This window comes from Ochotona curzoniae, unplaced genomic scaffold (genome assembly GCF_017591425.1).
Source record: "Ochotona curzoniae isolate NIBS_2020 unplaced genomic scaffold, NIBS_Ocur_1.0 scaffold_3890, whole genome shotgun sequence".
Lineage (NCBI taxonomy): Eukaryota > Metazoa > Chordata > Mammalia > Lagomorpha > Ochotonidae > Ochotona > Ochotona curzoniae.
In genome coordinates, this window is record NW_024467115.1 from 26,297,673 (window position 1) to 26,323,023 (window position 25,351).

General features: G+C 36.6%; 1 long non-coding RNA gene across 1 annotated transcript; it reads right to left on the reverse strand.

Annotated features, from left to right (window-relative positions):
- Window positions 1-12,883: 12,883 nt before the first annotated feature.
- Window positions 12,884-22,674, reverse strand: LOC121145980. The gene is made up of 3 exons (XR_005882132.1): window positions 22,656-22,674; window positions 17,495-17,564; window positions 12,884-12,894 (listed from the first exon to the last, which is right to left on the reverse strand). It is a non-coding gene; the product is annotated as an uncharacterized LOC121145980 (long non-coding RNA).
- Between the last annotated feature and the right edge of the window lie 2,677 nt (window positions 22,675-25,351).

Below are 25,351 nucleotides of genomic sequence, written 5' to 3' on the forward strand. Positions count from 1 at the left end.
GGATGGGTGTGTGGACTCCAAACACCTCCCTTCAACTGCTTAAGGTAAATCAGCCTGTGCAATGAAGCAAACCCAAGGATTCAATACATTAACTCGTCATCAACATATTCCGTCTGCTTTGGTACCACCAGTGTCTTTGGCATTACTGATGTAGACACTCTTCGTATATTTGCACAGCATGCAGTATTGCTCATAGCAGCCTGAAGATTATAGTCAATGAACAATGCGCTAGAAGCTCCTAATCCTTTGTGCTTAGGTCAGTAACTCAACCAGCAATAGCTGTGTCTGTGTTCCTTTTAAGACTACAGAATAGTCATAAATTAGCTACCTACGGTAGGATCCATTCATCATCAGTGACGACAAACACAAAGCTACAAGTTCACAGACTGGAAGCAATGTTCATGTCAGTTTTTTTTTTTTAAACAATGATGGGCTTTACATTATAAACATTATGACTATCATTTGCATTGTTAACTATCTTACAAGGCGTTTAGGAGGCCAGTTGTGGCTTCTCTTATCTCCTCCCTTCCCCCAGATACAGAAAGAAAAAAAAAAAAAAAGAATGTGGAAATGGTGATCTCACCCACCTTCTTGTAGCCCTTAACTTTAACTGCCTAATCAACTGTAAAAATCACCAAAATAAAAATAATCAATAATCTAAAAAAGACTAAACTACATCTAAAATTTAAAAAAATCATGTAAAAAATATACCAAATCTTCTTCGGTAAAAACAACCACAGAGAAGTAGGGATTTCTGTATAGTCACTCCTCTTTCTAAGTTATTAATAACTGCATGAAAAGTCATCTTCCATCACAGAGTAAGGGTGGAGATCATCTCCTGCTAGCTGCATGCCTTGTCAGAAAGTGTGCAAAGATGCTAGTGACTATGAAGTTTGCCTTTGAGAACCCAGAACGTATAGAAATACTTCTCCAGAATGTGTAGGAATTGATACTACTTTCACTGAAACATCATAAGGTCACAGTCTGTATTTAATTCCTGATTAATTCATGGACATCTCTCAAATTCATGCAAGATGTTCAGAAAAAAATGCATTAATCTCGCTAAGGACACCACTGGTGATTTCTAAAGACCTTCAACAGGACTTCTCTTCAGAGCTATCCTACCTGAGACTGAATCTCCTTCTCTCCCTCTTTTCTCTCCCTTGGGTTAGCCTTTCAGATAATAAATGAATTACCAGATAAAAAGCAAATTATCAAAGCCTAAGTGATTTTCAAAAATATCAAGTTTGGAACAAAGTGTTGTGGCATAACAGGCAAAGCTGCCATTTTAAATCTGCTGCGTGCACTGCCGGTACTGGTGTGGGTGCTCGATGCTAAACTTCTGACCCTGCTCCCTGTTAATGGCCTGGACAAACAGTGGGGGGGATGGTCCATTTCCTGTACCCACACAGCAGATCTAGAAGAAGATCCTGGCTCCTGGCTTTGGACAGGTCCATGTCTGGCTAAAGCACTCATTTGGGGAGTGAACCACCAGTTAGAAGATTATTCATTCATTCTCTGATTTTGCCTTCAAAAAAAGAGAGAAAATAAAAAATTCCTCTCCTAGTAACTGAAACTTTTGAGAGGGCCATGCTCCTTGTGAAACTTGTTGGGGAGAGGCCTTCCCTGCGTCGTTTCTGGTGGCCCACACTGACATCAGGAGGAAGGAACCTCACTCCCATCTCCCCCTCTAGCCTCACCTGACTTCCTCTGTTCTTCTGTGTACGAACCTCCCTCCCTTTATCTTTTTTTAAACAAGATATTAATTATTCAGTTATTTATATAAAGAGAACAGATTTCACATATTTTTTATATTGGTTTGTTGGTTGGATTTATGTGTGTATTTAATGAATGAATTATGAGGAATATATGCTAGAATAAGAAGGAAGTATGGTGTTGGTGTGTTTTTGTTAGTTTTTTTTATTTGATTTATTAATTGTTAAGATATTTATAAGATTGTGTAAATTTGGTTTTTGTATTTTTTTTTTTGTATAGGGGTTATTTTTTTATTATGTGGTTTAATGTTTATTTTTGATAATTGTAGATGTATGAATATTTTTGGATTTTAATATGTTGGTATTTATATGTATTTTTGTTTTATTGTGAGTTTGTGTTGTTTTGTAGGTGGTGTAGTGATATGAGTGGGTTTTTAGTATTTAAGGATGTATTAAAGTGGGAATTTTATGATGGGTGGTTTTTTTTTTGTGTATGTTTGGTGTTATTTAGTTTTATTTATGATATTTTTGTTTAGATTTAATGTATGTGATTATTTTGTTTATATTTGGTTAATTGGTTTATGTTGTGTTTATGGTATGGATCTATGGTTATTTATGAGGTTTAAAGGAATGATGATTGTTGTGGTAGGTTGTTTTATGTGAAAGTGACTGTTTGGATATTTGGATGGTTCTTTGTGAGGTGGTATGGGTTGTTGTGGGGGAGGTGTGTTATTGGGATTTGTTAGTTGGAATTTTTATTGATTTTGGATGAGTTATATGTAATGTGATTTGGATGTGTTTTTGGAGTTTTAATGATTATGAGAAGAGATAATAGTATCATGATGATTAATGAGAAAGGTTGATTATTGTATGGTGGGATTAATGGTTTTATGTAGTTATGCATTAAGAGTTAAAGATGGGATACTCCTGCATGTGCCCCACAGGGGCAGGCTGCTGCTGCCAGCTGGTCTCCCAGGTGGGATGGTTGGGGCTGGTCTGCTCTTCTCTGGAACAGAGCCATCACTGCAACTCCTCTCTTCTCTGCGGAGGATTCTGTAGCCATTCATCATGCATTTGAGCAATCTAGGGGAACTCATTTTTGTTGTTGTTGCTTTTTAAAGTACATGTTCTTATAAACTTAAATGTAATTTAAATCTATTACAACATAAATTTTTAAAAATACCTTAGAACATTGAAAAGATAAAAATGATCATTATATGAGCCGTATGGCCCTGCAGCTGCCACAGGGATATCCAATCCCATAGCAGAGTGCCCGAGCTTGACTTTCAGCTCTGCTTCAGAGTCCAGCAGCCTTCACCTCGGGGTTCCCTGCCACCACATAGCCACCCAGGACACCTGCAATGACTTCTGGGTTCCTGTCTTTGGTCTTGACCCCAGCTAGCTGTGGCAGGCATTTGGGAATTTGTGGAGTAAACTAGCAGATACAATATCACTGCCTGCTGCTGTCTCTCTCCGTCTTTCAAATAAATAAAACACATACATGATCATCATTCATCTTCATCAACAGAAGCGACGGACAACTTACGCTGTTTGGACCGTGTGTTCACCTAACTACTGTTTCACTACCAGAATATCTGTGTCTTGCTTATTTAGAAGGAAAGCAGGCTTCTTTAGCTTATGATTGTAGAATCTGATACGTTTATGTTGGGGCTCCTGCAGCTGGGGAGACCCACCGTGGTGGTGGGCTCTTCCTGGAGAGGGTCTGCTCAGCACATGTCACCATGTGGCACAAGGGGCACACACAGCAGAGTTGAAACTACTTTTGCAACAGATCCACTCGCAAGATAACCCATTAGCCCACTGATCCAATAATCCACAAGGAGACTAAGCCATTCACAAAGGCAGATCCCTCACGAAGTACTTATCTCGTACACTCCAGCTGGCCTCGCCACTTAATACCTTGAAATGGGGATTACTTTCACTGTGAGTTTTCATGAAGACATCCAAACAATAAATGGCAGATTCCCCCAAACTTTCTCTGAAACACATAAAAGTGTTTTCAAAAGTTCCTGTTAAATGGAGTTAAAAAGAAAAAATTAGGACCTGGCGCAAAAGTGTAGTGGTTAAAGTCCTTGCCTTGAACGCCCCAGGATCCCATATGGGCACTGGTTCTAATCCCGGCAGCCCCACTTCCCATCCAGTTCCCTGCTTGTGACCGGGGAAAGCAGTTGAGGACAGACCAAAGCCCTGGGACCCTGCACCAGCGTGGGAGACCTGGAAGAGCTCCTGAATCCTGGCTTCGGATTGGCTCAGCTCCAGCTGTTGTGGTCACTTGGGGAGTAAAACATCGGATGGAAGATCTTCCTCTCTGTCTCTCCTCTTTGTATATCCACCTTTCCAATAAAAATAAATAAATCTTTAAAAAATCATTTTGATGTTCAATAAATTTAAATGAATGTATAGTGTTCATTATTCACATTTTTATGAATTTTGAAGGCTCCACATTTGCATGGATTTTAAATTTGGGGAAATAAAAAAGTTATCTGCGATTCCCTTTGCCATGAAATTTTTGAAACACTCTAATTTAAAATATTCCTTTAAAACATGACAAGATTTATACACAATACTTTCATATCTCCTCTAGATCTCAGTTTTATAGAACTGAACTGAACACAGATTTATTTTATTTTATAATCAATGCCCATAAAATATCAATAATAGCTATATTCACATAATTGGTCCTAATCATTTCTTCATATCAGCAAAAAATATCTAAAACAGTTTTAATACCTACTATTTCAGCTTGTGCATGTACTGCAATGAAGTTATATATATATATATCTGCATTGCTAATTAATTAATCAAATTGAATTTTTTATAATATAGTAATTTAATGCATACCTTCATTTACAAATCTTCCTGAATTGCTCTGATAATTATGTTAAATATATTTTGTAATCAGAAGATGAAGATGTCTTAAAGCGTTTGGCATACATATATATGTACGTGGCATATATACACAACTAACACACATGTATATATACATATATAACTAAAAGCTTAAACAATGTTTAGTTTTATCATTTTTATCAAACACTGTTACCTAAGTCATCTTAGAATAATCTGAAAGGCAGATGAGATCATCAAGTAAATAAAATCCTCACTTTTTGTTTACTGCCGTGGTTAGTATTTCTTACGTAATTTTCAAGAGTTCTTTTGCACTGCGTCTTCAAAGTATTTTTTCCCAGTAGGATAGTTTTATTTTTCAATAATTTATTTTCTCATTCAAAATTTTTTCTTAAGTTCTATGATGCGCCACACAGCAGGCTAACATGGAGCTGGGAGGGAGGCGCTAGATTGCTTGATGGTTTATTTTCACACTGGTTCATAAAATCTCTTCATATGTTGAGGCTTTTAACCAGCCCCTGTAGCTAATACATGTGCTAATTTTTCATTTTTAAATTTTATGTGTGGTAGCAACTGCTTTACAGAAACTTAACAACAAAATAAAATAGTCTGTTTTCTGGGAAGGGAGACCTTTACACCTGAAGAGAATCTCCTCACCAAAACTAACTATTAATTCGATTTTATTTTCAGATAAACTTGCCATTTGGGTATTATTTTGAAATGTGACATGAGATTTCAGAACACTGTGTTAATTATCTCAGAAACATGTGTCAATGACTTGTCATTCTTTCACTGTTCATATTTGTCCTAAACTAATACTTTATAAGCATCAGTGCCTAAGTTTTTGGTTCTATTCCAATTGTTCTTTATATTCTTGGCTCAGTGACACAGTCTTTGTGATCCATGTTATAATATGCTTTGCTATATGACAGCTTTTTCACCTTCTTTTTCCTATGTCAAGATATTCTACTAAGATCAACTTAACATAAAGGCTATCAAAGACACAAAGAAGGGCTCTGCATGATTAAGGGTCAATTAGAACAAGAAAAGGTGATGACAGTATTATACATACATGCACCCTATCCAAGGGCACCTGGCTACTTAAAGCAACTGTTACTCAATATAACAGAAGAGATAAACTCCTATATGGTGCCCACATGGGATCCTGGCATGTACTAGGTGAGGACTTTAGCCACTAGGCTACCATGCTGGGCGCAAAAAGCTTGTTTTTAAACAAAATAAAATCAATATACTGTTAGTCCAAGTAAATAACAACAGCAAAAGAAGAGGACTCAAATCAATACAGAGATGCAAAAGGAGATATAACAAGGGACAACAGGTTCAAAGAAATACCAGGAATTATTTCAAACAGCTACATGCCAACAAACAGAGGAACCTAGAAGGAAGTATTAGATTTCTCAACAAAAGTCAAAATGACATAGAAAACTAAAATAGACCAATAACTAAAATACAGATTGAAAGAGTAATGACGATACAACAAAGACAAGGCCAGGACCAGATTGTTCTACTGATGAGTTCGACCTACATTTCAAGAACTAGTTATAATGATTAGCAAATTGTTCAAAATAATTAAAACCTTTGATTTCAAGGATCAAAATAATTGAAAAAATCAAAAGAATTGAATAATATTTTTCAGTTTTCAAAAAAAATTGAAAAATGAAAAAAATACCAAAATAATTGAAAGGGAGGGAACCCTCCGAACTTCTTCTGTGAGGCCATCATAACCTTAATACCAAAAGCAGAAAAAGATACAACAAAGAAAAAGAATATCCCTGGTAAACAAAGATGCTAAAACCTCAACAAAATACTAAATAATCGAATTCATTGAATCCAACAATACAGCACAAATATCATTTGCCCAGACCTAGTAAGATTTATTCTTGATAGGCATTTGGTGCAATAAAAACAAATTAACAACTGTTACACATCATATTAACAAGATAAATAATAAAAACCACAGGATTATCTCTATAAGTATAGAGAAGGCCTTTGATAAAATATAATAGTTTTCCATGATAAAGGGGAAAAAAAGCCTTAAGGAAACTATGTGTAGAAAGAACATTTCTCAACACAATCAAGGCCAGCATCACATTTAGTGGGGAAACGTTAGAGGCATTTCCACTATGATCTTGAACCAGATAAGGATGTCCACCCTCACTGCTTCTATTCAATATAGTCCTGTAACTGTTAGCCAGCGACATTAGAAAATGGAAACAAAGGGCTACAACTGGACAGAAGGAAATCGACCTGTTTGTAGCAGGAAACAGAAACACTCTACTAAAGAGTTCATTGCGAGTCACGGAGTTTTGTAAGGTTCTAGATATAAAATCAGTGCACAAAAATCAATTGCCTCCATATAAACAAACAAGTCCATGGCTGAGAAAGAACTTGTTGGATCAATAGCATCAGAAATAGCTGCAAAATTTTAAATACCTTGCAATAAATTTAAGGAAGGATGTAAGAGATTTCTACAATGAAAACTGCAGAACATTAAAGAAACAGGAGACATCAAAACAAGACAAATCTGCTTTATCTTGGATAATAACATCTTGGCTAAATGTTCTTGAATGAATCTAATTAATACCACAAAAAAGGTTAATACTATTAAAAACAATTTGGGGCTCAATGCAATGCCAATCAAAATGCCTATGGCTGTCTTCTCAGATATAGAAAAAAAATATCCTAAAATCCATATGGGTAAAAGAAACCTTGAATAACTAAAGTAATCAAACAAGAGAAACAAAGCGGCAGGCACCGCAATATCAGACTTCAAAGTGTACTACAGGACAGTTGTAATCCAAACAGCCTGGAACAATCACAAAAATATACACACACACTAATGAGACAGAGTAGAAATCCCAGGAATGAACCCACACATGCACAGTCAACTAATTTTGCCAAGCGATTGGAAATCAATCCTTGGAGCAAAGATAGTTTCTTCAAATAGCATTTCTTTGAAAATTGGATTTATGTGCGCCACAGTATACATCAGACCTTATATACCTTATACAAAAAAATCACCTCAAAATTAATCAAGGATCCAAATCTACCACCTTATACTATCAAATTACTGGGGGAAAACATTCAGAAAACTGCACAACAGAGGAACAGGCAAAGATTTCAAAGAGACTAGACCACAGAGGCACAGGCAACGAAAGCAGAAATTAACAAATGGGAGCATATCAAGCTAAGAAGACTCTGCACTGCAAAGGAAACCATCAGCAATGTGAAGAGGCAACCCATGAAAGGGGAGAAATACTTGAAAACTATGCAACTGAGAGGACTGATATCCAGGATCCATGAAGAACTCAAGAAATTCAAATATGAAACAACAAAGCCAGTTAAGATTTGGACAATGGGCACATAAAAGGCCATTTTTGAAGGAAATGGCCAACAGATACATGAACAAAGGCTCAGGTTTGCCAGCCATCAGAAAAATGCAAACAAAAACCACAGTGAAGCTTCTTCACCTTACAGTGTTTAGAATGGTCACCATCTGAAAACAGAAAAACACCAAATGCTGGTGAGCACGTGGTGGGAAAGGCACCATATGCACTGCTGATGGAAGTGTAAGCTAGTACGACCATGTAGGAGGGCAGCTTGGGGATTTCCCAGATGTCAGAAAATAGACCTACCATGTGATACACATTATGCTTTCCCTCTTCTGTCCTCTATAATAACTAATACACAGAGTACAAAAATGTAATCTATGGGAGAGATCGACTTACTGAGAATTGCTTACTGTGTATAGCCTCGAGGAAAGAGTACTTTCCCTACTTTGTAGATCTGAATTCTTTACCTAATGGAGTGTCAAGCCTGTGATTGGGAAGTCAACTGTAACTATGACATCGTCAAAATTTGGAGGAAAAGAGAAATGAAGAAGGCTGGATTGGGACCAAGGTCAGGCAGAATGTGGGGTGGGGGAGCATTATCACCACATTCCTAAAACTGTATTGTGAAATATATGAAACCTGTTCCCATCGTACTAATAAAATAAATTTCAAAAAAATATAGTTCACACAATTCAAAAATCTTGCATAAGGAACTAATGAATGCTTACTTGTGAAGTATAAAAAAAGCATATAAAACTATAAGATGGTCCAAATTTCCCAGTAATATGTGGTAAGGGAGATATGTATATCTCCCATATATATATTTATCTATGAATCATCATAAAACTAAATATCAGATTACCATGTTTACTTACCTATATATCATAATCCTTTAAAATATTTTAACTCCATTCTAAATAACATAACTCATAAACAGCCATGTAATTCATTAACTATTCATTTTTCCCTCTTGTTAAATTTTTTGTTCAAGGGTTGAGAAAATTATTTTTACATTTATATTGTGTTCTTAGTTTTCAAAAGCAGAGTTGAAGCAAACTAACTCTTAGATAAAGAATTAAAATTAAGTTTGATATAAACTAAAGAGAACACAGTCCTGGTATAAGGCATACTTTAAAGGACCTGAAAAGATGAGGTTCTAGAATTCTGCATTCAGTGGGCGTTTCTGTGGGACACCCTGTCATCAAACACAGCATCCTCAGATGTGTCCCCTTCTAACTTCTCAATCCCAGCAACTGGGCCTCTAGTGATCAAAATGAGCTTACCTTTAAACTAACCTCTGCAATGTTAAAATCTCCCTTTCCCCATCTCTATTTCTTTTTTGTTTTGTTTTGTTTTGTTTTTAATATTATTATATAAAAGGAACAATTTTTACATACAATATGGATTTAGGGCCACAGTGGTGATTCGTCCCATCCAGCCTGTTTCCTATCCTCTTATTCCTTTTCTTTCCTAACTTTTCTAATGACATACTTTCATTTCATTTCACATTCACAAACTTATCACTGCATTATGTAAATATACAAACACAAAGAGGCAGAAAATAAAAAATAAACTATCCCATAGAAGCATAAACAAAGGCTATAAATATTGATCAAATCCTGGCATCACATTCTTACTCACGGAAATAACACTTTTTGTACCCTGTGTGTCAGTTATCACAGACCAGGGAAAATATACAATACCTATTTTTGTACAATGGCATAAAAGTAGTACCAGAGAACAAGAGCTATCTTGGAAGAGAAGCCACAAAAGCCATGCCTAGAGTTTTCTGTATTTGCACATGGTCCTCAAAGATGCTAAGGATTCCTTTGCAAGTAGTGTACATGAAAATATGTGTGAAGAGTTGACGTTGATAGAGGGGATTGTGGCACAGCTGAACAAGCTGCCACATGGGACACCTGCATCACACAGCAGAGCAGAGATTCAGCCACAACTAGTGTGCCTCAAATCCTGCTTCTTGCTAATGTGCCTCAGAAAGCAGTGTGTGGTACAGACCGAAGTGACTACTCTGCTTCAAATCCTGCTTTTTCTTAGTGTGCCTAGGAAAGCATTGCATAATGGTCCGAAGCTCTGGTCCCTGTGACTCATATAGGAGACCCAGATGGAGTTCCCTGGTTTTGGGAAGCCTGCATCACTGTCAGTGTTGCAGTTTTTGATGAGCTAGGTCAGTGACAGGAAATCCCCCAACAACTCTCCCCTCTCTCTCTTTCCCCTTCTGAATGTGAATGTGTCTTGTCCTCCTCCATCACTCTGTTTTTCTTTGTCATTCATCATTGAAATGAGTAAAGTGGATCTTTAAAAAAAAGAATGCATAAAGTTCTCCTGAGGAGGCATCAAAAGGTGACATGCTCTCAAAAAAGTCAACATGGCCAGTGGGCCTTCCATGCCAAGATCTTCCAAATTATCTTTCCTAAAGCCTGTGAAATATATTTTTTGCTTGTGTCAAGTGGTAATTGCTCCATAACTAGATATAATTTAATTTATATGTAAATGAAATTTATGTTTCAATTGAAGCTGAAAAAATCCACCATGTCTAGCTCATTATAAAAAACACAAGATAGAATAAAATGAATTTTCTTTCATGGAGCAAGGCAATTCTAAATTACATTTATGCTTTTCAGTGTAATGGCATAATGTATTGAATCAGACTTGTGACATTATCTAAAATGTCTACAGTTTTCTTCCTCAGCAAAATTTTAGCCCACATCGTTCATTAAAAACTCATGAACTCATTGTTATACATTTTATTTTTGTTTATCTTTCATTGACTTTATAGCTATGGTACACTTAGGAAGATAACTGCCATTTTTATAACATGTGCAGTAAATTTCGGCTTTACCTGGACCACCTGGAGGTACTCAGTCATTGGTTTCCTTTATTTATGTGTAAGTTAAGTTTAAAAGTGAAGAAGCAACCAATAAAATGGGAGAAAAAATCTTTACACACTACCCAACTGTTAGGGAACTAATATCCAGGAGTTATAAAAAGCATCAGAAACTCAATGATAGTAAAACAAACTATTCCATGAAGAAATGGGTGAAGGAAATAAAGTCAATTTTCAAAAGAATAAATTCAAAAAGCTAAAAGATACATGAAAAAATGCTCAGGCTCATTAGCTATCAAGCAAATACAAATAATGCCACTGTGATGTTCTACCTAACTTCAGTGAGATTTGTCTTCATTTGGAAATCTACTAACAACACCAGCTGGCATGTATGGGAAAAGACATACCATACTCAACTGTTGCTGGAAATGCAGGCTAGTGCAACCACGATGGAAGTCAGATGTGCTAACAGAACTGAAAATAAACCTGCCATATGACCCAGCTATACCAGTTCTGGGAACATATCCAAAGGAAATGAAACTTGCATGTGAGAAAGTGACCTGTACTCCTAAATTTACAGCAGCACAATCTACAATAGTGAAGGCTTGGAAACAACCCAGATGCTCATTCAAAGAGGAGTGGTAAAGAAACTGTGGTACATCTACTCCATGGAATATTATTCTGTTATTAAAAATAATGAAATTATACCACTTGCAATAAAATGGTCTGAACTGGATACCATTATGCTCAAATGAATAAGTAAATCCCAAAAGGGCAAACATCACATGTTCTCTCCAACATATGACAACCTTCATGCAAAAAACAAAATCAACAGATATATACACACACACACATATACATATATTCATTAGGAGGAACTGTGTAATGGAGACATACTGAGAAGATACAATGCAGTATGCATCTATAATCTCAAATAAAAGAAGGACTCTCAAATGAAACTGTTCAATATATCTTAACAATAGGCTGCTGGGCTTTGTAACATTGTCCTTAGCTACAATGTCATGATACACTTAAAAGGCAGAATGATGAGCTTCTGACTGTTGCTGAAAGGCTATACTACTGTAATAACACTGGGGAAAACATTGTGGGGTAGGAAGAACTGGGAGGGTGAAAGAAAAAAAAATCACTGAACCTATGGAAGTGTATCATGAAAAATACATTATTCTGAAAAAAAAATTCTTTCTCATAGATCTATTTCATGGATAATTTTCATTCTTCTAATGTGATATTATGGAAGCTGACAACACTTGCATAACCTAGAATCTCCAATCACCATTATCATTTGACTAAACAAATAAATACTAAGGAACATATAATTAAGTGAAGCATCTTTTTGCTCTGAATTAATTCAAAAGAAGTGACTATGTTAAAGTTACTTCTAAGAAGTTTACTGTTAATTTATGAAATACGTAAAAACATATCAAAATTTATCAGCTTCTCTTTAACAGCAAATTTACGCAATCTTTATTTGGTTAGATCTTGCAATCACATTCTGCTAAATAATAATAGTTAAAACTTTTAGCTGAACAAACTGAAAGCAGGAAGTTTAAGAAACTTGACCAAAGTCACAAAACCAGCTCTTGTTACCAGACACCCGATTCATGTTGGAATCAGCACTCAACACTGCCCCTAATGCTTAATTCAGACATCAATGGACTAGCCACACTTTGACCTTGCTAAGCTTCCACTGTCAGAAGCATATGAGTGATTCACATAGCTAGACAACCTGCATTCCACAGAAAGTCTTACAGTAAAACCTCAACCTCCGTCTTGCCCCTCATGTAATTGACACATCTTATGTCTGTCAGAGTTAATAAAATTATCTTGTCAGAGTTAATAAAACTGTAGAATCCTCAGATAAGTTTGAATTTTGAATACACACAATTTCTTAATATAAGTGTGTTCCAGGCAGTATTGTGAGCATATGTAGAATAGAAACTTTATCTGTTCAAATTTAGCTGAGTAGGTGATAACTCTCTTTGAAGATACTTTATACTCCAAACTTGCCCACTCAGTGGGAAGGAAGCATTCATACACAAATTTGAAAGCCCATGTTGAACCACCACTGTGGTGAACCCAAGAATTATTCAGACTGTAAAATTGCCTGAGGTTTGCTGTGTGGTCATGCCTCTTTATCCTCTAACCTCAACCATCCCTCACGTACCAGTTGCTCATAAAGGCCAAGTATGCTAAGCATTACAACTTAATGGGCTAAATTATTGAAAATCTCCTTTTCAAAAAGGTCTAACCCACTTCTTACATTTCAACTGAGGCCTGAATCTCAGAAGTTAGGTTATTTGAGTGGAAAAGTATTAGCCCAAATGGTCATAAACCCCAATGGTCATTCTCACTGCAACCATATTCCTAGCTCCTAATCCAATGTTTAATGAATCATTCCAATCTCAGTATTTAAAGGAATGCCTTCATTCTATTACCATTTGGGTATTCAGTCACCATCATGTAAAGGCCAGATGGACATGGCCATTGAACAGCTGAGGACAGAATTTAATTCTGGATGCTTTCTCTCTGACAACTTTAAAGCTGATGTGGAATATCAGGCCAAAAGGCATGATTCCATATAAAGTTAATTACTGAGTGAGGGTTCCATCACTGGCTTCACAGTAACCTTGAAAAATACTGTTAGTTGAGGTTTGCCAAGTCAAAATCCTGTAAAGTACTATTTAATTGATACATTCAGTTTCAGAGCAGCCAGCTCTATCATACTAGCTCTGTGTTGGTCACTTCCGCAAGTGCTCAATAAATAATCTGTGGACTAACTGACTGAAGGGATACTGGAATGACTCCTGAATCATTTTCTTTGTTATGTGACCAGATGTCCTCTGCAAGGGTGAACCCAGCAGAGCACAGCACGCCATCAAAAAAAGCAATTGAAAGAACCGTTGAAAATTATTCAGTGAGAGCAAACACAGAAGAGAAATGCACTATCTGTATTCTGTGCTGGATGTATAAGCATTTGAACTGGAGTTGTTATAGCATTGAGACCAGAGAAAAGTGCCCAGAACGAGGGGTTTAGAGACTTATATCTTGACCCTCTGCCAATATCCAAGTTTATCAGCATTCTCTCTGCAAGTTTGGTTCAATGCTTTCTAGGCCACTTCTATTCTTTGATTTTACATTTTTGTCTTTTGACTTAGGTTTATACGTATTTAAACATCAAGGAACTGAAGGCTTCTTCCTAGTCTCAAGCGCTGATTTGCTGTTTCATCCTCAATTTTTCTAAGCAGATTACATAATTGAAAAATCATATAATTTTTAATGATGAATTACCCATGCTGCTAAGTGAGTTCAGCTAATAATTATGTTAATCAAAATAGTTCTAGCACTGTCATACAACCAGTCTTTCTTGTACTCTCACTCTTCTACTCAGTGGACATTTAACCTTTGGCTTGTAAACATTTAATTTTGTTTAAGACTACTGTATAGGGCTTGGCCTGATGGCTCAATGGATAAGGCATCAGTTTACAAGTGCCAACATACCATATGCGGACCAGTGTATGTCCTTGTTGCTCCACTTCCAATCTAGCTCCCTGTTTGTGGCCCAGCAAAGCAGTAGAGGATGCCCCAAAGCCTTGGGACCTTCCACCTGCGCGAGAGACCTGAAGGAAGCTCCTGGCTTCTGGCTTCGGCTCAGCTTGGCTCCAACTATTATGGCCATTTGGGGAGTGGATCAGGAGATGGAAGATCTTTCTGTATCTCCTTCTTTCTGTAAATCTGATCTGCCTTTCTGATAAAAATAAACATATCATTTTTTTTAAAAAGGAATCTATCATATATTACACATTGAACCAAGCATTGTTGAGATGGTCCTTAGAGTCTAGTTAAAGAAACATGATTGTGAATGTTCATAGGAGATTTCAGCCAATCATGGTAACTGCTGACAGAGACATTTACAAAGAGCTAGGATAGCACAGTAGGAAGGCAACCCTTTCCTAACTTAATCAACCAGGGAAAACTTCAAATATGAGGTTGCCAGATGAAAGAGCTAATAGAGGCATTCCAGGCAGACAGTATGAGAAAATTCTGCAATGATATAAATAGCTGATACAGGATTGAGTGTGAAGGAAGGTTAGGGGCCAGGTTTAACAGAGAAAAAAAAAACACCAGAATGAACAAAAAAGTAAATGCAAGAATGGAAAACATTATAAAAATGTACAAAATATGTCTGCATGTATTTAGCGCAAATATCAAAGTAACAAACAACATACTGAACTATATGATATTCCATAGGATATAATCCAGAGCAAGATATCTGGCCACAGTATCAGTTAATGACTGCATGTGGAGTGTCTCAGTCGCCTAAGCACCAAACTCGCAGGACTTACTTCCTCCCCACCCCCAAATGATCCCTGTCCTTCATTTCAAGTTCCCCCTTGTTTGGAATACAAGTGCAACCCTACTGACTGCAATTATAAGCACCTTGTTTTTCCCTGTTCATCAACTCTGAAAAAAATATAATTTGTTCTGATATTATTTCAGCTTATATTTCGATTCATGACTAGGGAGCAAATTTCCTCCTTGACACAACTCTGTCAGTGCCTAGGCACATCAAAATTGAAACTCCATACCAACATTTTGGAGTAGAAACTACACTTTCGCCATATTTTGCACTTACGTTCACAATCTCTCCTATTTCCCAAGGCCTTGTAAAATTTCAGGGGAAAATTACTGGAATTTCACCATTTTATTATGCTTTACACTTTGAAATTGCCTCTTTCATCTTTTTAAATACTTATTCTTATTGGAAAGTAACATTTACAGAGTGAAGGAAAAACAGAGAAACAGATCTTCCATCTGCTGATTCACTCCCCATGTGGCCGCAATGACCAGAACTGAGCCCGTCTGAAGCCAGGAACCAGAAACCTCTTCTGGGTCACCCAAGCAGGTGCAGGATCCCAAGGTTTTGTGCTCTCCTTGACTGTTTTCCCAGGCCATTAACTGGGAGCTGAACTGGAAGTGGGGTCGCCAGGAGGAGAACTATTGCCTATATGGCATTCCAGCACATACAAGGTGGGGACTTCAGCCACTAGGTTACCACACTGGCCCTGACTCTTGCGTGCTAAAGAAACCTCTTCCTCTCGTTGAATGAATTTAAGTTGCAGAATAGAAATAGATGGAAAAAAGAGAAATAATTAGGAAGCATCAGAAGCTGTGGCTTCCCTATTTGAACTGCATGGTTCTTCTTATTGAGTATCATGGATGAGTTGAGTAATGTGGTCATCAACTTCAATTTTGCTAGCATTACATTTGACTTGCTGTCATTCCCATCCTAATCTTCACATGGTACAGCCAGAATGACTATCACAGCCACCAGTGCTTTCATCTATAATATGACTGAATTTGACTAACCTATTTGCTTCTCTTCTTGGGATCGTGTGTAGAAAGTTATTGCACCCACTTTGATGAATATCCTTCCCTAAAAGCATACAGAATTTTAGAAGAATAAGAACCATAACCATATCCATTACATAACCTATTTCAGACAACTCTTCTATCTTAGTTCACATCTAAAGTTATACCACTTGGGAATGCAGAATTTTACCTCTGTGCAGTTAAAGCAGGGTTTGCATCACAGCTGAGAGCTTAAGGAAAGGAAGCATTCTGAAACAGCCAACTCACTCAAAGACCTCTGTGGTGTTTAAATATTTCACCTTTATGCTGTAATTTATTGTTGCTGTTGTTGTGGCTGTTCTAACTCATACCGGTTGTCGACCTTGTTACATGGCTTCTCACTTATGGTAATATATAGTGATGGAGTACTGGGGTCTGTCATGTACAGACGTGGGGGTATAATGTAACATGCATCCCAGCATCCAGATGAAAGACGGATTCCCAGTGAAACTGTTGGACATGTGTAGACAATGGGATGCTGGACTGTCTGACATTGTCTGTACCAACAATGCAAGGGTAGACTTAAATAAGAGACTGATCGAATTATGATTCCTTTCAAAGGACTACACTATTGTAACAAAATGGGAAAAATCTGACGAAAGGTGGGAGTTTGCGGGGGCGGTAATCCCAGACTATACAAAATTGTACCACAATTCAAAATTCAAAATTAAAAATATATTTAAAAAATTCACCTTTAAATAATTGGCCTCTATGCATATAAAATCCAGAAATTCCTTTCCCTCCAATATTACGATTTGCACATTTTTTTTTCTGCAGGCAAGCTAAGTAAATGCAGGATTCTGCAGTTAATGCTAAAATTCATGTATAAATGTGATTCCAATCGGTCTTTAGCTCAAGGAAGATACTTTGAGCATGAATCTATTTGAGCATATTTGCTGAATATCCAAGTTCAGAGAGTGGATGTTTTATAGTCTCATTGTCCAGTTGACATTCTCAGAAGGAATAACAGGCATTATTTTTTTTAAATACGCTGCCAATTTTTTCCTTTTCTTTTAAATTTAAATAAATTTACTTAGTATCTGAATATGACCTACATTCTGATGAGCATCTTTCCTTTGAGATAGTAAATATATCAATGGATCCACCAGTTATTCAATGAAGGAAAATATTATACAAACTAGATTTCTATTATAAGACTTCTCTTTTGGCATTCCTGCTGGCTACATTCCACTTTGCTAATTAATTATAGGCCACTGTTTTCTTACTTCCAATTACTCATATAATCTTTAATGGCTCTCTTTCTTATTAATACATGTAGATACTTACCATATATACCAGTGAAATAAATTATAACTCTATGACAGTGGAAAATTCTCAGCTGCATCCATACCCCTGTGAATATGACTAACAACACATACCACATGGTTCATTTCTTTTTAAGCAGAGATTCAAAAACACACACATACACTGTGTATATGCATGATTGTAATTATAAAAAAAAAATGACAATTTGGGTCACCAGCCATTTACTTCTGCATAATCAAAGTCCATTAATATCCTTCCAAATTATTATATCTACAAGTCAATCAGTATTAACATACTTGAAGAACTAAAAACAATAAGGAAACCTATGAAGCTCCAACTGGAATGTAATCACCATCATTAAAGGAATTCTCATTCCTATGTATCACTAAGTCGTCAAGGACTGGAAAAGTGCCTGTGTTAAAGAAAGGTCAAATACTATTTGTTTAAAAAGATGAATGAGGGCCCAGCACGATGGCTCAATGGCTAATATCTTACACACTCTGTGATCCCATATGGGAGTGGATTCATGTCCTGCTGGTTCCATTTCCCATCCAGATCCCTGCTTATGGAATGGGAAAGTTGTCAAAAGATGGCCCAAAGCCTTGGGACCATGCACCCATGTGGGAGATCCAGAAGCAGCTCCTGGATTCAGATTGGCTCACTGTAGTAGCCATTTGTGGAAGTGAACCAATGGACAGAATATCTTTCTGTCTCTCTTTCTTTCCATAAATCTGATTTGCCTTTCCAGTAAAAATCAGATCTTTAGAAAAGACAGAAGGAACAGACGAATGAATAAGCTACACAAAATAGTAAGTTAAATTATTTTTCTCCTTTTACATTCCTTCTTAGTTAAGCAATACAGAAATATGTATTTGGACCAGAGAAAATGTGAATATAGTCCACACAGTAACTAGATGGACAGGATTTTAAAGTGATTATCAACTTTTCACAAGAGAACCTATAATCTAAGTGTTGAAAAGCATTATTTACACTGGCTGAAAGGCCTTTTGTGCAGCAAGTTGCAGTGACCAAGGAGATAGTGGTTTCTGAGCTGATACAAAGGACAGGACAGAATCTGGGTAAGGAACATAAACTCAAGTCATCTGTGACTAAAGACAATGTGCTTACCAGCAGGGATCTAATGATTTAGATGTTTCTCTGATTGGACGTGTTTGGTTCAATGTATTCAGCTCGAAGAGAAAATCTGTGATATGACTGGTCCATGGGAAAATTGAGGACTCTGAAGTATTAATACTTGATCAACCATGCATAAATGCTACCCGTATGGTGACACCTTCATTTTTTCAGTGATGCTGAAACTATCTGGGTTGTGAAGCCTTTGTTCTCGAGTATAATCATAACAGTGGAAGACGGGAACAGGAGACATGTTCTAGCAAGACAGTCTTCTATGTAAATAATTCATGAAGTCGAAGAACTGGACTGTCCTGTTTCTCCTGGTTCCAAAGCAAAGGTGAAGCTGACTCCAGGCTAACTCTCCAGCACACTGTCCCTGTGATTTTATTGTCTTGATGAGGGTTTATTTTGATAATAAGCAGTAGTTCTGGAAGGAAATGTGTCACATTTTATTAGAAAATACTTGTTTGTGGATTCAAACAATTATGATCCATCAGGCTAAGGATCCCTCTACATTTTGAACGTCTTTATGTTAAAGCAGCAAGGAAAATAAAAAAGATAAGCAAAATGAAATTAAATGAGAAAAACATCAAAGGTTTCAGTTATATTTATTTGTTAGCTTTGCCGTTTATTCATGGGTCTTGTATTGCTCTCCACGTGAGTGATTTACAAAATGCTCCTTGTGCTGTCAGCTCCAGCAGCAATTTTCCTCCCAAGTACACTCAGAGGTTCCACTGCAGAAACTACCCTATGAGAAAGACACAAAATAAAGTACAGACTGGAACATCCAGCCTAGAGGTGGAAAAGTTTAAGAGAAGACATGTAATGGTATTCAGAGAAAGGCAAATGCCTGTGTGGCCTGCCAGCCTTTGGTCCGTTAATAGTGACCTGAACAGAAACATGAAGATTTCAACCGATGGAAGAGATCTAGAATTTATTCAGGCTTAACATCCTCACTTTATAGCTAATACACTCATGACTGAGATACAACCTTACAGATGAATAAAGTAAACCTGATAATCTACAGATAACATGCAAAGCAGAGGACATGCCCAAATTCTCTATTTTCTATTAGGCAAGACTGTAAAATATGTTTTTTTTTTTTAGTTAACTATGTATTTCTTTGCATCTATTAAATTTAAAAAAAATGTAGAATAATGCAACACTATAAAATTTCTACTAAGTGACAATAAGCAAATCTAAAGTATGCCAAGAGGAAAACCAACTTTGAAATGTGATTGGTATTTACCTTTGATCTCTTAGCTTAAGTCATTTTATTTATATAAGGTGACAAATTTATTTCACTCACAAAGTGATCCTTTCTACCCTACCCTCCTACCTGTCTGTGTTTCACTCATCCTCCTCCTGCCTTATTAAGATTTTTAAAAATTTTACAAGGACATATTGCCAGTTTACATTATAGCCATGAGCAAGTAGAAAATACTCAAAAAATACACAAAGGTTGTAGCTAATAATCAAATCTCAAAATATCACATCAATTTCTCTTATACAGATTGCATCCTTTGGTACTTTGTGTATTAGTTGTTACCACAGATCAGGGAAACTATGATATTCATTTATGGACTGGCTCATTTCACTAGACATATCGATTTCCAATTACCTTTGATCTTCATTGTATTATCTCAGCCATCCCCTTGGAAGTGAGTAGGGTTGGGATGCGGGTAACTTTAGCTTCTCCAAGAGGCCAGCAATGAAGATTTTCCTAAGAGCAGGGGGTCTGTGCCAGGGAGATGAGATTACCAAGGCCTCAGGAATTTCTCTGGATGTACCACAGGAAAAGATTACATCAGCCTTCCTAAACTCCTCAAATGCATCCATGATTGCCCACGACTTTGACAGCTCAAACTCATAAATGTAAGCAGTGCCTCCCAAACAACAGCAACATACTTAGCCTCTAACACTGATCAACTGGCATCCAAATAATACTGAACCGAGACTCTCATGTTAGGTGTCTGCATTTCTCGGGCTAAGTAGCAGGAAAAAGAGAGAGAAAATGAACTCAGAGATTCTAGGTTAAAGTTAATTAAACCGAAGAAAATTTGATTGATTTTGACCTTTATTACTTGTACAAACCATGTGCATACCACTTCTACATCAATGTGGATTATACTTGACAATATTTCCACATTGAACCCCAGGCCTCCTATGGCTAGAACCAGTAACGAATAGGTCTCGTTTCCAAACTCAATCCAGATAGAGGTGGGTTGTGCTTTTAGCTGGAAAGAATTCCTTGCTTTCTCATAAGAAGAGACTTTCAGAGGTGAGACAAAGGTTAGCAATGAGCATGGTAGTAAAATTTAACAAAGCATTATATTGCACAGGGCTGATGAACAGACAGAACTTTGGTGTGAAAAATGCTGGATTGTTTCTAAGACATGCTTCTGAGGCTGTTATGATGCTCCTTGCAGGAACCTTTCATCATTTCCCCTAAGCCCATTTTGTACTGAGGCAGTTACCTACAACTGCCACTCTTGGAAACTTGGCTCTGTAAGAATGTCAACCGACAAGCTCTTTGATGCCTGCCTGCCGCTGAGAGTGGAAGAAGCATGGAAGCATTCTTCTGTAGTTCCATGATTAGGCAGTGGGACTGTCTGTACTGCTTTCTCAGATGGTGGAGTACATTCCACAATGACCCTGGGCCCAAAAGATACCTACTCACAAAGTTTTTAAAACACAAATTCAATCAATGAGCACTAAGTATATAATGCTATCTGGTGGATGATTTTTATGAATGAATCTAAGACTTTTAATAACTACAAGCTGACAAATCTGTGATAAGACTCGGGGACATTTGCACTTACTCTTAGGACTACTAAAATTCAAAAGCCTTTACACAGACACTTCCCAAGAAGCAGTATCTGTATTCTGAAATTTATCACAGGCCTCTTAGCATGAGACATGATGCTATATAATTTTAGAACTAATGTTAGTTTTAGCCACTCAACATAATCTACACAAATTGCTCACACCAGCAGCTCCTTGAAAAGGTGTGTCTTACTGGCATCAAAATCCCAGTTACTTCTCAGAATTATCTACATATGATTATAAAAGCCTTGCCATTAGTAACAAAAGTACCTTTCCTAAAACTGAACTTTATTTTTCACCAAGAACTTTCTATAGCAAAAGCCCATCCTCACTGAGAAATGCTAGACAACAAAGAAAAATCATACACACCCCCTGACTCTCTCACTTGATAATAAAACTCCCTTGCCTCAGCACCCTTCAAATCACTGTTGTCCCCAAACCAAGCAGCTCTCTACATTACCACATAAGCCTTGACCCAGGACTTTGCTCCCAGAACCCCAATTCTCTGAAGTATTTCTTTTAATAGATGTTGATCACAAAGAAATACATATATATATATATAAATGCACTTATTTGAAAAGCAAAGAAAACAAATGAACTTAACAGGTACAGATACTAATTTCAAAGCTCCCCAGTGCATCTCTTTGTTACAATAAATAAGTGTGTGCAATAAAATACTTTCTGGATATAGTATTCCTACTCAATCAGAAGCACAGTTGGACAGGCCCTTAAAAGTAATTTGCACTGGAAGGGAATAGGTTCAATAGTTTTAAAACTCCTATAGCAGATAAGCAAATAGAAAGCAGAAGGAGTTCAAAGTGTCAGGTTCCAAAATATAAATTAATCTTATTGATATGACTGTTGAGGTTCTAGGCTATCACTATGAGAATTGGAGGTTGGGCAATATCAAAATTTTGGTACTTTCCTCTTATGGTAATATTGCCTCACCACTGACACTTGGGCGATTTTACACATTGGAAATTAAGCCAGTGTTCCAAATCCTCCACATTGGAGAACAAAGTGTTTTTTTTTTTTTTAACTTCTGGATCATTTTATTCTAAAGATATACTTGGGAGAAAAGGCATCAGTATAGATAACAATATTCATTTTGTTTTTCATCATTTGTTTTTTATAGTTTTATTCTAATGCTTGATCTGATAAATTCTTAATACCCAGAGGGTGCCATTGTTTAGATTAATAACAGCATCTTATTCATACCTCATCAATGATACAGCAGTTCAGCTTCACTGTGAAAGGAACACAAATCAGAAATGTTCATGAGAGGAAGGATTTTCACTTATTTATGTATTTATACACATGTATGCATGCATAGATGTATGAGCACACACATATATACTCACATATGTGTGCATATATTAAATTGGAAACTATGAGCAAAGCCTATATGGGTGAATGTGGGAACAAGCACATTCTGAAGTGCAAGCCATTGCATAGGTTCAGCAGGCATGCGCTCTGTAAGTCACAAAGGAAGGTGGCAAAGCACTGGAATCATTCAAAGCTCTGATTTTTAATCCTGAAATGGGTGGAGATTGGTTGGTTTCATCATTAACATATTCATGATCTCAAAACAGATGAAATTAAGCTAAGCACAGAAGTACAAATACCACGTAGTTCCATCTGATGCTACAAATGTTGATTTGATAGGAATTGAGAGTAGAATGGTAGTCAGCAGTGAATGGGAAAGAAAATGATATTGAGGTTACTAAGCTACAGTGAGACAGCAGAAAGGCATTCTGGGATTCTACTGCATGGCAGGGTGACTACAGATAATGAAAGCATAACATACATTTTTCTAAAAATACGAGAAGAATTTTGAAAGTTTTCACTATAACAAGTTGATAGAAGTTTGAACAGATGATGTTTATCCTGATTTCTATATTATACAGCAGACATGTATAAAAACATCACACTGTGCTGAGTAAATGTATACTATTGTATGTATCAGAAAGAATATAAAACTTTGATTCTATAAGTATAGCATATCTATACACTGCATCTATGACACGATTCTTATGAATGAATCGAGCAGTGGTGATCTTTGAAAAATTTTGAAAGTCAGGAGAAGGAACTTGGCAAATTATTTTTTAAGTCATTAAATGATAATAATAAGTACTACTGATTAACTCATTATAAAGAGGAATCATTGAGTGCCATTTTGTTTAATAATCTCTACCATGCTGTTATATGGGTATTTAGTCTGTTCTATGAAGAATTTGACATAAAGTCACAATGGTAACAAATTGCAAAACCAAGATCCTCACTCCCAATACTGATGATTTAACTACCTGCTTTTAATTTCATTTGAGTCGGGTTTTTGATACATTGTTTTTCAAGCGCATGCTGCAACCACACATCTTTCTTTGTATAGAGAAATGGCATCTGGTCAGTATGAACATCTGTAATACAAACATTCACATCACTGCACTATCCCACAAAACTGACAGAGCAGCTTAAAAAAACGGAGGAGGAAGAGAACAGGAAAGAAATAAAAAAGAAAGAAAATGTAGCCTGGAGAAAAATAAGTATTTGAACGTACCTTTTTTCAATTGTACATGAATGTTGATTCAGGATGCCAGCATTCAGAAACATCTGTACTTGTAATCATCCTTAGCACATTAGATGAGACCATCTTTACATATCTGTTTGCTTTATACTTGATATTTCTATAAATAAGGAGACATGCCTTATTTATTGTTAAATTCCTGGCATGTAGCATATTACATTATACTGTTTATACAGAAAAAATGCTAGATACACATAATGTGTATACATCTCCCCAAATCTAATTTATCCTGAAAGTTCATTTCAGTATATCTGATATTGTGGGTCTCCAAGTAAAAGCAAAACAGTAAATATTTAATTCCATTTAAATGAGAAGTGTAAAGCTGAGATTCAAAAAAAAAAACCTGATTGTTTAAAATATGGTTAGAATTCACATAAAGGTTCAGCATGAACCTCTATCCTACAATAAGTCAGGAAGCCTGAAAAGCACTTTTAAAAATGTGCACATTCCTTATCTGATAGTTTAAAGGAAGAAAACCATAGCAGTGTGTTATCGGCACAGCAGCATTCGTCTCCCCAAAACTCATTACAGCTATTAAAATTCTGATGTCTTCATCCTAACACAAAGGGTCACTTTTCTAACAGACTTTCTCAATTTTTGCCAAAAGGTGCATTCCTCTTGTAGACCTGCCACTTCTCCTGAATGTAACGCTATCAGTATTAAGTACACAGCTCCATGTGCTCTGTGACGAGAAAGCGATAGGTTCCTTATGCGCTGCTTCATGAAGACTAGACAGGGTTCCAATAATTTTATCTATGCATTCTGTCTTTACCCAGTGAATGAAGAATACAGAAGTATCCCATGTACTGGTAGAATTCCCAAAATATGTTTTCTATACAGGTGCCCAATTTAGCTGTAGTTGCAAAGATCACACTAATCAAATTAGTAAGTTAGAGCCTCTGGAAGCGTTATAACTGTCTTGAGCAGTATGATAATATAAATCAGATCATATGTGTGTACTGGATGGCTGAATGAGTACAGAATCTAAACAAAATCTCCAGATTCAAAGAATATGCAGGAAATTTTAGTAAGTCAAACAAGAGAATAATCAATAAAGTATATGTTAGACCATTGAAACTGCATCTCCGTCCAAATAAATCACCATCAACTAGGTATTTATAAGGGACTGATGACTGCCTTGTATTTTTATCTGAACACAGAATGGCTTCGGTATTATTTCCTAGAAGAAGTCTTATTTCTTTTGTCTCTGTAACTCAGACTTCCCATTCTCCTGTTCCAGTACATCTTGAAAGGCTGGTTGCTTCCACCTGTGTGATACTGACATTCCACCTATCAGTATGCAGTTTACCCTGAATAACTGCATTTCTAA